Source organism: Chiloscyllium plagiosum, chromosome 14, assembly GCF_004010195.1.
Source record: "Chiloscyllium plagiosum isolate BGI_BamShark_2017 chromosome 14, ASM401019v2, whole genome shotgun sequence".
Classification (NCBI taxonomy): Eukaryota; Metazoa; Chordata; class Chondrichthyes; order Orectolobiformes; family Hemiscylliidae; genus Chiloscyllium; species Chiloscyllium plagiosum.
In genome coordinates, this window is record NC_057723.1 from 59,395,856 (window position 1) to 59,405,322 (window position 9,467).

A 9,467-nucleotide genomic window follows, 5' to 3' on the forward strand; every position below is an offset into this window, starting at 1 on the left:
ACACCAGTAACCTTACACTGCCTAATCACTCACTCATGGCACCTTCTCACCTGCTTCAAACTTAACAGTTGTGCCTGAAATAACTCCATAGAGCCTAGTATACCATCAATAAGTCATCCTTTATTGACATGTACATACTACTTGACATTGGTACGGCTTCCTCAGAGCCAAATCTCAGAGTAAGCAGAACCTCTGACACTCCCGTTTCTGTCTGTCAGCCAGGGCTCCCTGATTGGTCCAGATTAATAGTCCCAATCAGGAATTCATATTCTATGAGGTCCACTGGGCTGATCTGATTACAATCATTACAGTGCCATTCTCTTCAATCTCCCTCAATAACTGCTTGTCTCACATTCCAATAGGAAAACAACCCACATTCAGACTTAAAAATCACACAACACCAGGTTATAGTCCAACAGGTTTAATTGGAAGCACACTAGCTTTCGGAGCGACGCTCCTTCATCAGGTGATTGTGGAGGGCTCGATCGTAACACAGAATTTATAGCTATAAATTCTGTGTTACGATCGAGCCCTCCACAATCACCTGATGAAGGAGCTTCGCTCCGAAAGCTAGTGTGCTTCCAATTAAACCTGTTGGACTATAACCTGGTGTTGTGTGATTTTTAACTTTGCATACCCCAGTCAAACACCGGCATCTCCGAATCATCACATTCAGACAGTAAGAGATAAGACTATTTCTTATCTGTTGGACTACCCAGCATTCAGAAGGAGAGGATCTGACTCTGATCTGCCTGAGCTATGTCCAAGCCCCTGGATTGGAATCAGAGGCTGCCCTTGACTTTCTGCGCTAGGATCACCTGATCAAAAACATTCTCCCTTGTCTTAACGGGGTCTGCTGACAAAATGAGAAGATTCCTGGCTTTATGTCTGCACTAAACAGCAAGGCAATACAGCAAATTTGTGAGCCTGGTGTATGTGGCCAAGGGGCAAGATGCAAAAATATAAAGCAAGACAAGGCAAGGTAGCAATACTGTGAGTTTCCTATAGGTTCAAACTGATTGAGTGCTAAGACAGCAAACAGCCTAGTGATGCAGCTCGGCCCAGTCCATGAGTTGGAAGCATGTCTCAAAGCGCACAGTGTCCTTGCTGCAGCATTGCAATGATAGTTGCCATTACACCTAAGGTGCAATGTATTGAAATACATTGCATATTGTAAGTGAATCCAAAATGTGCCATGGGAGTTCTTAGAGGCTGGCACACATTGGATGCCAATACTCATGGACATGAGCATTTGCTGCATGTAGCCAGGATCCTTGGAGCGTGCCCTGACTGGTTGATGACTTACGTCAAACATGAAGCTCTTTTAGAACAATTGGCAAGCTGAAATTGCCAGGAACCCACTCTGAAGTCCATTTTGAGAATTGTCAATGTCTAGTTTGCTCTCTGTGAATTGTAGAATAGAAAGTCACATATTAATAAGATGAGACCTGCGGTTCAAAAGATTGTTAACAGTAATAATCCCATTTAACAGACAACTCACTGCTGCCTCGCGTGAATGTCATCTTGACATCCTGAAATTTAGTTAAAAATAGCAAAAACTTTCTCATGATGTTGAGAAAGACATTGTTGTACTTCTCATGCAATTGTACAAGATTTCTTTATATAGCCCATGTCATTCAGATCTCTATAAGATTCACCCCTATCTTTCTCTCCAAAAGAACTGCTAGAGGATTGAGTATTTCCAGCATTTTCAGTTTTTATTAACAACTGTACCAACATTAGTTTGAAATTTTGTCTGGACATGAGCCCCCTTAAAAAAGGTTGTCTCATACCATTTCCATTTCTTACTGATTGTTGTAAAACTCAATAGTAACTTAGTAAATGTAAACTTATTACATTCCAGGACTGCCAATGTGGTTATTTTGAGTTGTAGCTATTCTAACATCTATAATACAATTGCCTTTCCCAGTGTTTGCATTCCTAGCTGATTTTCTGAAGGGCAATTGCCTTGTGGCATGTAAAGAAGGTCATGAACCACAATTATTATTATTAAACAGAGCCAGGCTTTGGTATGATGGCAAACAGATGGCCTTGAGATGTGTCCCAAAATAAACACGACAGATTGCCTCGTATTCTGATGCCTAAATTTCTGATCACAACAGAAGGCCTGAACACTTCACAGCTTATTGCTGTTTACAAACCATGCCAGCATTTTGATATAAGATTGAGGTGGCATTGTATAACAAAAGCACATGGATCAGGAAAGCAGACAAGCAAGGTGATAGCCCAATTTTGTATGTTTCTGGTTGAAATGTTGGTGCTACTTTGTGCATGTATATGTGTTTGCTTTTTGCACTTGCAAACATACCAGTAAATAGTTCACGTCCCTTTTACACCAAACCACTGTTGAGTAGTGATTGATGCAATAGAAAAACTCGTTTACTGATTCACAAGTCAGTTGTATTCTGTGAGAATTTATTTTGTGTGATAGAGGCTAATGCCTGTTTTTCTTTTGATTATTTAGGAGGAGATGACAGGGTAATGCAATTTATCAAAAGTGTGTGAAAAACTTTAGTGAAAGAATTGCACATTATGTAAAGCCAATTTGTCCATGTTTCAGCTGTGATAATCCTGTGGAGGTGTGCTGTTGATTCTTATGCAAAGTTGTATATTTGTCCAAATAAATAAAACACACAATCAAGGGTTTATGATGTGTATGTGGCATTATTGTACCATTTACTGGAACAGTGATAGTTGCACAAAAATTATATGGCAATAATTTCAGAATTATTAAGTGTGGAGCACACCATTTAGGTAGATAATCTGTTTACTCTCTTAAATTCTTTGGGTGGCATAATGGCTCAGTGGTTGGCACTACTGCCTTACAGTGCCAGGGATCTGGCTTTGATTCCACTTTTAAGCGATTGTCTATGTGGAGTTTGGAGATTTTACCCATGTCTGTGTGGGTTTCCTCCCACAGTCCAAAGATGTGCAAATTAGCTGGATGGGCCATTCTAAATTGCCCATCGTGTCCAGGGGTCTGCAGGCTAGGTGGATTAGCCATGGAAAAATGCAGGATTACAGGGATAGATTAGGGGTCTGGGTCTGGGTAGAATGCTTCAGAGGGTTGGTGTGGCTCTATGAGCCAAATAGGCTGTTTCCACATGTAGGGATTCTATTTTTAAAAAGTCCTGTGTTGAGAACTCATTTTAATGGTGAAAATTGGGTCTCTGAGTATAAGTATATAGATGTATAATTTGCTTGTACATCATGTCAATAAGCATAATGCCAACAATTTGATTTCTCTCTGACATTCATTCCTGTACAATTTTGACAAATCGGCTTGGCTGCTCTTGGACAAAAAAATTAAGTTAATATTTCATTTTGATTTTGTCTTGGAAATCGCAGACTTTTATATCTTTTTCCAGTATTGATTACGTTTGGAGAAATATTGTTTAATATTTTCCACATCCATGTTTGAATCTCCACAACTTTCCTGACAATCACAAGTGTGAGATGTTTTGTTTTCTTTTGTTTTCAGAGAACCAAAACTGATGTTGAAGCATATAAAGAGATAAAGTTAGTTATCTGAAATGAAGCTATTAAGCACAGGATAATAATTTATTGCACCAGAACACAATATCTGAAGTAATACAGAGGAACCTCAATTATCCGAACGAAGTGGGTGGGCACTATTTCGTTCGGATAATTGATTATTCAGTTCATTGATTTCTAGTAAGTCTGCTCCCCATTTAGGAGACTAGGCAGCAGCACATCAGATTCCTGATGAAGGGCTTTTGCTTGAAACGTCAATTTTCCTGCTCCTCGGATGCTGCCAGACCTGCTGTGCTTTTCCAGCACTACTCTAATCTAGACTCTGATCTCCAACATCTGCAGTCCTCACTTTCGCCTGCCTGATTTATATATAGAGGCAGATGGCATGACAGATGTACTAAATTAATATTTTGCATCTGTCTTTACCAAAGAAGCAAATGCTACTCAAGCCATGGTAATAAGGGAAGAAAACCAGTCAATGAAATGGTTCAAAATTAATGAGAAGTTATCAGATAAACTTTTGGTACTTAAAACTAACAGGAGCCTGGACCAGGTGAGATGCATCAAGAATGGTGAATGTGGAAATTGTGATCTCACTGACCATAATTTTTCAGTCTTCCTTGGACTTGGGGTAGTGCCAGAGGGGCTTGAAAATTGCAAATATTATCCTTTCTGTAAAAAAAGTTGTAAACATATACCCAGCAAATGCTGAACAGTCAGATTCCATGGTGGTGAGAAAAAAAATTAAGAAACAAAAGTTCAGGATAGAATTTCGAGTCACATGGACAAATTTGGGTTAATTAAAGACAGCCTTCATGGATTTCTTAAGGGAAAATTGAGTTGAACTAACTTATTAGAGATTTTTGAAGAGATATCAGAGAGTTAATGTTATTAATGTGGTATATGTGGACTTAGAACAGATGTTTGATGCAGTGAGAACAATAGACCTGTCAGCAAAGTTAGAGCATGTTAAATAAACAGGATTGTAGCAATATAGATGCAAAATTGAGTAATAGAAAATAGTTAATGGGTATGTTTGGACTGGAGAAAGATTCAAAGTGGACTTCTTAGAGTTTGGTAATAGGATGCTTGCTTGGGACAATTTAAAATTTTGCTGATGATACAAAACGTGGAACCAGTAAACTATGAGGAGGATAGTATAAAATTCAACAGATCATTGACAAGTTGGTAGAGCTAATGGAGAGGTAATAGATGAAAGTCAATGTCAAGGGATATATTTTGGTAGAAAAAAAATGGAGACATAAAACAAATTGTAGGCAATAATTCCAAAGAATTGGGTGGCATGGTGGCACAGTGGTTAGCACTGCGGCCTCACAGCGCCAGAGACCCGGGTTCAATTCCCGCCTCAGGCGACTGACTGTGTGGAGTTTGCACATTCTCCCCGTGTCTGCGTGGGTTTCCTCCGGGTGCTCCAGTTTCCTCCCACAATCCAAAAAAAAATGTGCAGTATAGGTGAATTGGCCATGCTAAATTGCCCGTAGTGTTAGGTGAAGGGGTAAATGTAGGGGAATGGGTCTGGGTGGGTTGCGCTTCGGCGGGTCGGTATGGACTTGTTGGGCCGAAGGGCCAGTTTCCACACTGTAATCTAATCTAAAAATCTGCAGGAGCTGAGAGATTTAGGCATACATGAACATAAGTAACTAAAAGTGGCAGAATAGATAGGCAGACAGTTCATAAAAACATCCACTGACTGAGGCTTGGTTAATTGGGACACAGAGTACAAGAGCAAGGAGATTATGCTGGAATGATAAAGAACACAAGTTAGACTGACCTAGAGTATTGTGTACAGTTCTGAGCAGCATACTTCCGGAAAGATGTGAACGCATTTGCGAGAGTGCAGAAGGGTTTACGAGAAAGGTTTGAGGTATAAGAAAATTCAGTTATGAATATACATGTCAGGCAGAGTACATTTCAAACAGCTCTTATTTCTTATTTCTACTCAAACTCATTATACATCTTGATCTTTCAAGCCAGCACCTTTTTCCACAATTGTACAGATCTTATGACTTATTAAGTGTTACTTCATTTCTTTTTTGCCTTGCTCCTTCTCAATATTCAGTTTACAACCCTTGTTTGCTTTTCAACCATATTTCTATAAATTCATAGGTATTTATTTCTATTTGCACCATGAAGTCATATATCTGTGCTGTGTACATTCAAACCAAGGATCTTTAATTTTATCATTTTAATTGCTTTGCTAGCCAGTTCCATTTTTTTCTGGTGTGTGCTTATATTTAAATGTATCACTACCCAGATCACTGCCCTACATTTGTCTCATCCTTACTCATTAACGTTCTAAGTTTGCCTATGTTCATGGATCATCTAAGTTTCTTTCAACCTTTCCTATTTCTAGCTTCAGAGGAAGGCTTAAAGAGAATTCTGCTTGGAGATAGGGCTAAAATAATGAAGTATAGCTCTGTGACATGTGCTTTGTAGAAATGTGATTTTCACTGATTGCACAGCATTGGGAAATGTACCATCTGGCTGAATAGTCACTTTCTGTGCTTATCATTTTATTCTGTTTATTTGTATGCATTAGCAAGACAAAATTTAATTTTGACAGGGTACAGAATGGCCCACAGTGACTCAGCTGTCTGCTGTACATCCTCCCAGAGCTTTAAATTCAATGGAAAGGAAATATTGAACAGGCTTTATCATAGCCAGTTGATACATTCCACAAAGCATCAGAGGTTAAATTTCACCCTAATAATCTTAATATCATTATACGTGCTGGATTTAATTAGGTAAAGTTACCATTAGATATAGGAGTAAAAGTAGCTCATTTGACCCAGAATCCTCTATTCAATCTTGGCTGATATGTTTCTCAACCCCATTTTCCTGCCTTCTGCCATAACTTTGACTTCCTTAGTGATCAAGACCCAATTGATCTCTGTTACAAATACACTCAATAACTTGGCCTCCACAGTCTTCTGCAGCAATGAGTTGCACAGTTTAACTATCCTCTGGTTGAAGAAAGTCCTCCTCATCTCAGTTCTAAAGTGTTGCCCGTTTACTCTGAGGCTGTGTCCTCATATACAAGTCTCTCTGACAAGTGAAAACATTGTCTCCATGTCCACTTTATCTAGACATCTTAGTATTCTGTAAGTTTCAATGAGATCTCCCCCATCCATCTAAACTCTAACAATTACAGACTCAGAGTCCTCAGTGACTCTTGATGTGACAAACCCTTCATTCTGGGGATTATTCTTATAAACCTCCTCTGGATCCCTGTTTGCCATTCCCCCCAAACCCAATGCCAACACGTATAGGACTCTAAACCACTCACAATATTCCAAATTCAGTTTGATCCAAGCCTTGTACTGCTGAGGCTTTATATCTCTGCTCTTGTATTCTTGCCCTTTTGAAATGAATGCGAACGTTGCATTTGCCTTCCCAATTATCAATTGAATCTGCATGTTAATTAGGACTTCCAAATCCCTTTGTGCTTTGGAATTCTGAAGCCTTGACCCATTTCAAAAATATTCTGTATCTCTATTCTTCCTATCACTTCCTTACACTTTCCCACATTGTATTCCACCTGCCAATTCTTTGCCACTCCCCTAGCTTCTCCAAGTCCATTTACAGCCTCTCCACTTCCTCAATACTACCTGTCCCTCCAACTATCTTTGCACATCTGCAAACGTAGCAACAATGCCCTTGGTTCCTTCGTCGATGTTATTATGCATAATATGTGTACTTGTGGTCCCAACACTGACCCCTGTGGAACTCTGCTGGTCATCAGCTGCCATTCTGAAAAAGACCCCTTTATCTCCAAACTTTGCTTTCTGCCAGTCACTGAATCCTCTTCTAATGCCATGGACTCTAGCAGCCTCCTGTGTGGCACCTTATCAAAGGCCTTCTGAAAATCCAAATAGATCACGTCTACTGGCTCTTTGTCTAACTTTCTTATTGGAATTCCCAAAGAATTCCAACAAATTTGTCAGGCACAACTTCCTCCTGAAGCTTTGCTGATTCAGCCCTATTTTACCATGTATTTCCAAATACTCTGCAATCTCATCCTTAATAATGGACTTTAAAATCTTACCAACAACCAAGGTCAGGCTAACTGGCCAAGGATTTCCAATTTTCTGCCTCCCTCCCTTCTTTAAACAGAAGTGTTGAATTAGTGATTTCCTCTGGGACCCTCTCCAACTCCAGTAATTCCTGAAAGATTACCACCGATGCCCCATAATCTCTATAGCTATCTTCTTCTGATCCCTGGGTTGTCGTCCATTTGGTCTGGATGATTTATCCACCTTCAGACTTTGCAGGTTCCCCAGCACCTTCTCCTTAATGATGCCTACTTTTCCCTTGACTTTCTTGAAGTTTTAATATGTCACTGCTGTCTTCCACCATGAAGACTAATACTACTATGTTGGATGTAGGTTTGCTCACTGAGCTGAAAGGTTCATTACCTTACGAGGTAACATCTTCAGAGTACCTCAGGCGAAGCAATGCTGAAAATCCCTGCTTTCTATCTATATGTTTGGGTTTCTTTGGGTTGGTGATGTCATTTCCTGTGGTGATGTTACTTCCTGTTCTTTTTTTCAGGGGGTGGTAGATGGAGTCTAACTCGATGTGCTTGTTGATAGAGTTCTGGTTGGAATGCCGACACAGTACAACAAGCCACAGATATTAGACAACGACAAACACAGAAAATGAAAAAAATTAGACCTGCAGAAAAAAACTAAACAAACTTACACAAAGTAACAATGACAGTATAGAAGCATGGATAAAAAAACTTAACTGACCGATCCTTAACAGACATTGAAAAAGCTGTCTTAGTAAGAGGATTAAATTACAACTGCCAGACAAGAAAGATTTAATCGCAGTATTAGAAACAACACTAAAAGACAACCAACTCACAGAAGAAACCCAACAATCCATCAGACAAGTAGTTGCACCAACATTAAGCAGAAAAAAGGAAGCAAACACATTCAATACACAAGAAAGGAAAGCACTGGAATGACTAAAAAAATATAAAAACATTGTTATCCTACCTGCAGACAAAGGACGCTTGACAGTCATTCTAAATCGAAGAGACTACATTGAAAAAGAAAAAACACACTACTTACAGATACCAACACTTGCCAACAGGTGACAATACACCCAACCCTACAACTAGAGAACCAAATCACAGCCCTCCTCAAACATCAGAAATCTGGACAAATAAATAAGACCAACTTCCAAAAAATGAACCAGATGGATCCAACACACTACGCTTCTACGGAGTACCCAAAATTCACAAACCAGGAGCCCCCCTCAGACCCATAGTCTCACTACCGGGAACACCAACTTACAGATTGGCCAAGGAGCTACACCAAAGACTAAAACACTTAGTAGAAGACTCACGCTACTCCATCCACTCCACCCAAGAATTCCTGAAGACCAAAGACACTAAGATAGAAAAGAATGAAACAATGGTCTCCTTTGCTGTAACAGTCCTGTTTACTTCAATCAAGAAGGGTGGTAAAGACAAGCCAGGGAACTATAGACCAGTGAGCCTGACCTCACTGGTGGGCAATTTGTTGGAGGGAATCCTGAGGGACAGGATATACATGTATTTGGAAAGGCAAAGACTGATGAGAGATAGTTGACATGGCTATGTGCATGGGAAATCATGTCTCACAAACTTGATTGAGATTTTTGAAGAGGTAACAAAGAAGATTGATGAGGGCAGAGCAATAGATGTGATCTATATGGACTTCAGTAAGGAGTTCAACAAGGTTCCCCATGGGAGACTGATTAGCAAGGTTAGATCTCATGGAATACAAGGAGAACTAGCCATTTGGATACAGAACTGGCTCAAAGGTAGAAGATAGAGGGTGGTGGTAGAGGGTTGTTTTTCAGACTGGAGGCCTGTGACCAGTGGAGTGCCACAAGGATCGGTGCTGGGCCCTCTACTTTTTGTCATTTACATAAATGATTTG

General features: G+C 39.8%; 1 long non-coding RNA gene across 1 annotated transcript in view; it reads right to left on the bottom strand.

Annotated features, from left to right (window-relative positions):
• Positions 1-476: 476 nt before the first annotated feature.
• Positions 477-9,467, bottom strand: part of LOC122556934 — a 37,638-nt gene continuing 28,647 nt past the window's right edge. Inside the window, exons 2-3 of the long non-coding RNA XR_006313713.1 lie at positions 1,303-1,404; positions 477-505 (exon numbers count right to left, since the gene is read on the bottom strand). This is a non-coding gene — a long non-coding RNA (uncharacterized LOC122556934). The remainder of the gene's footprint in view (positions 506-1,302; positions 1,405-9,467) is intronic.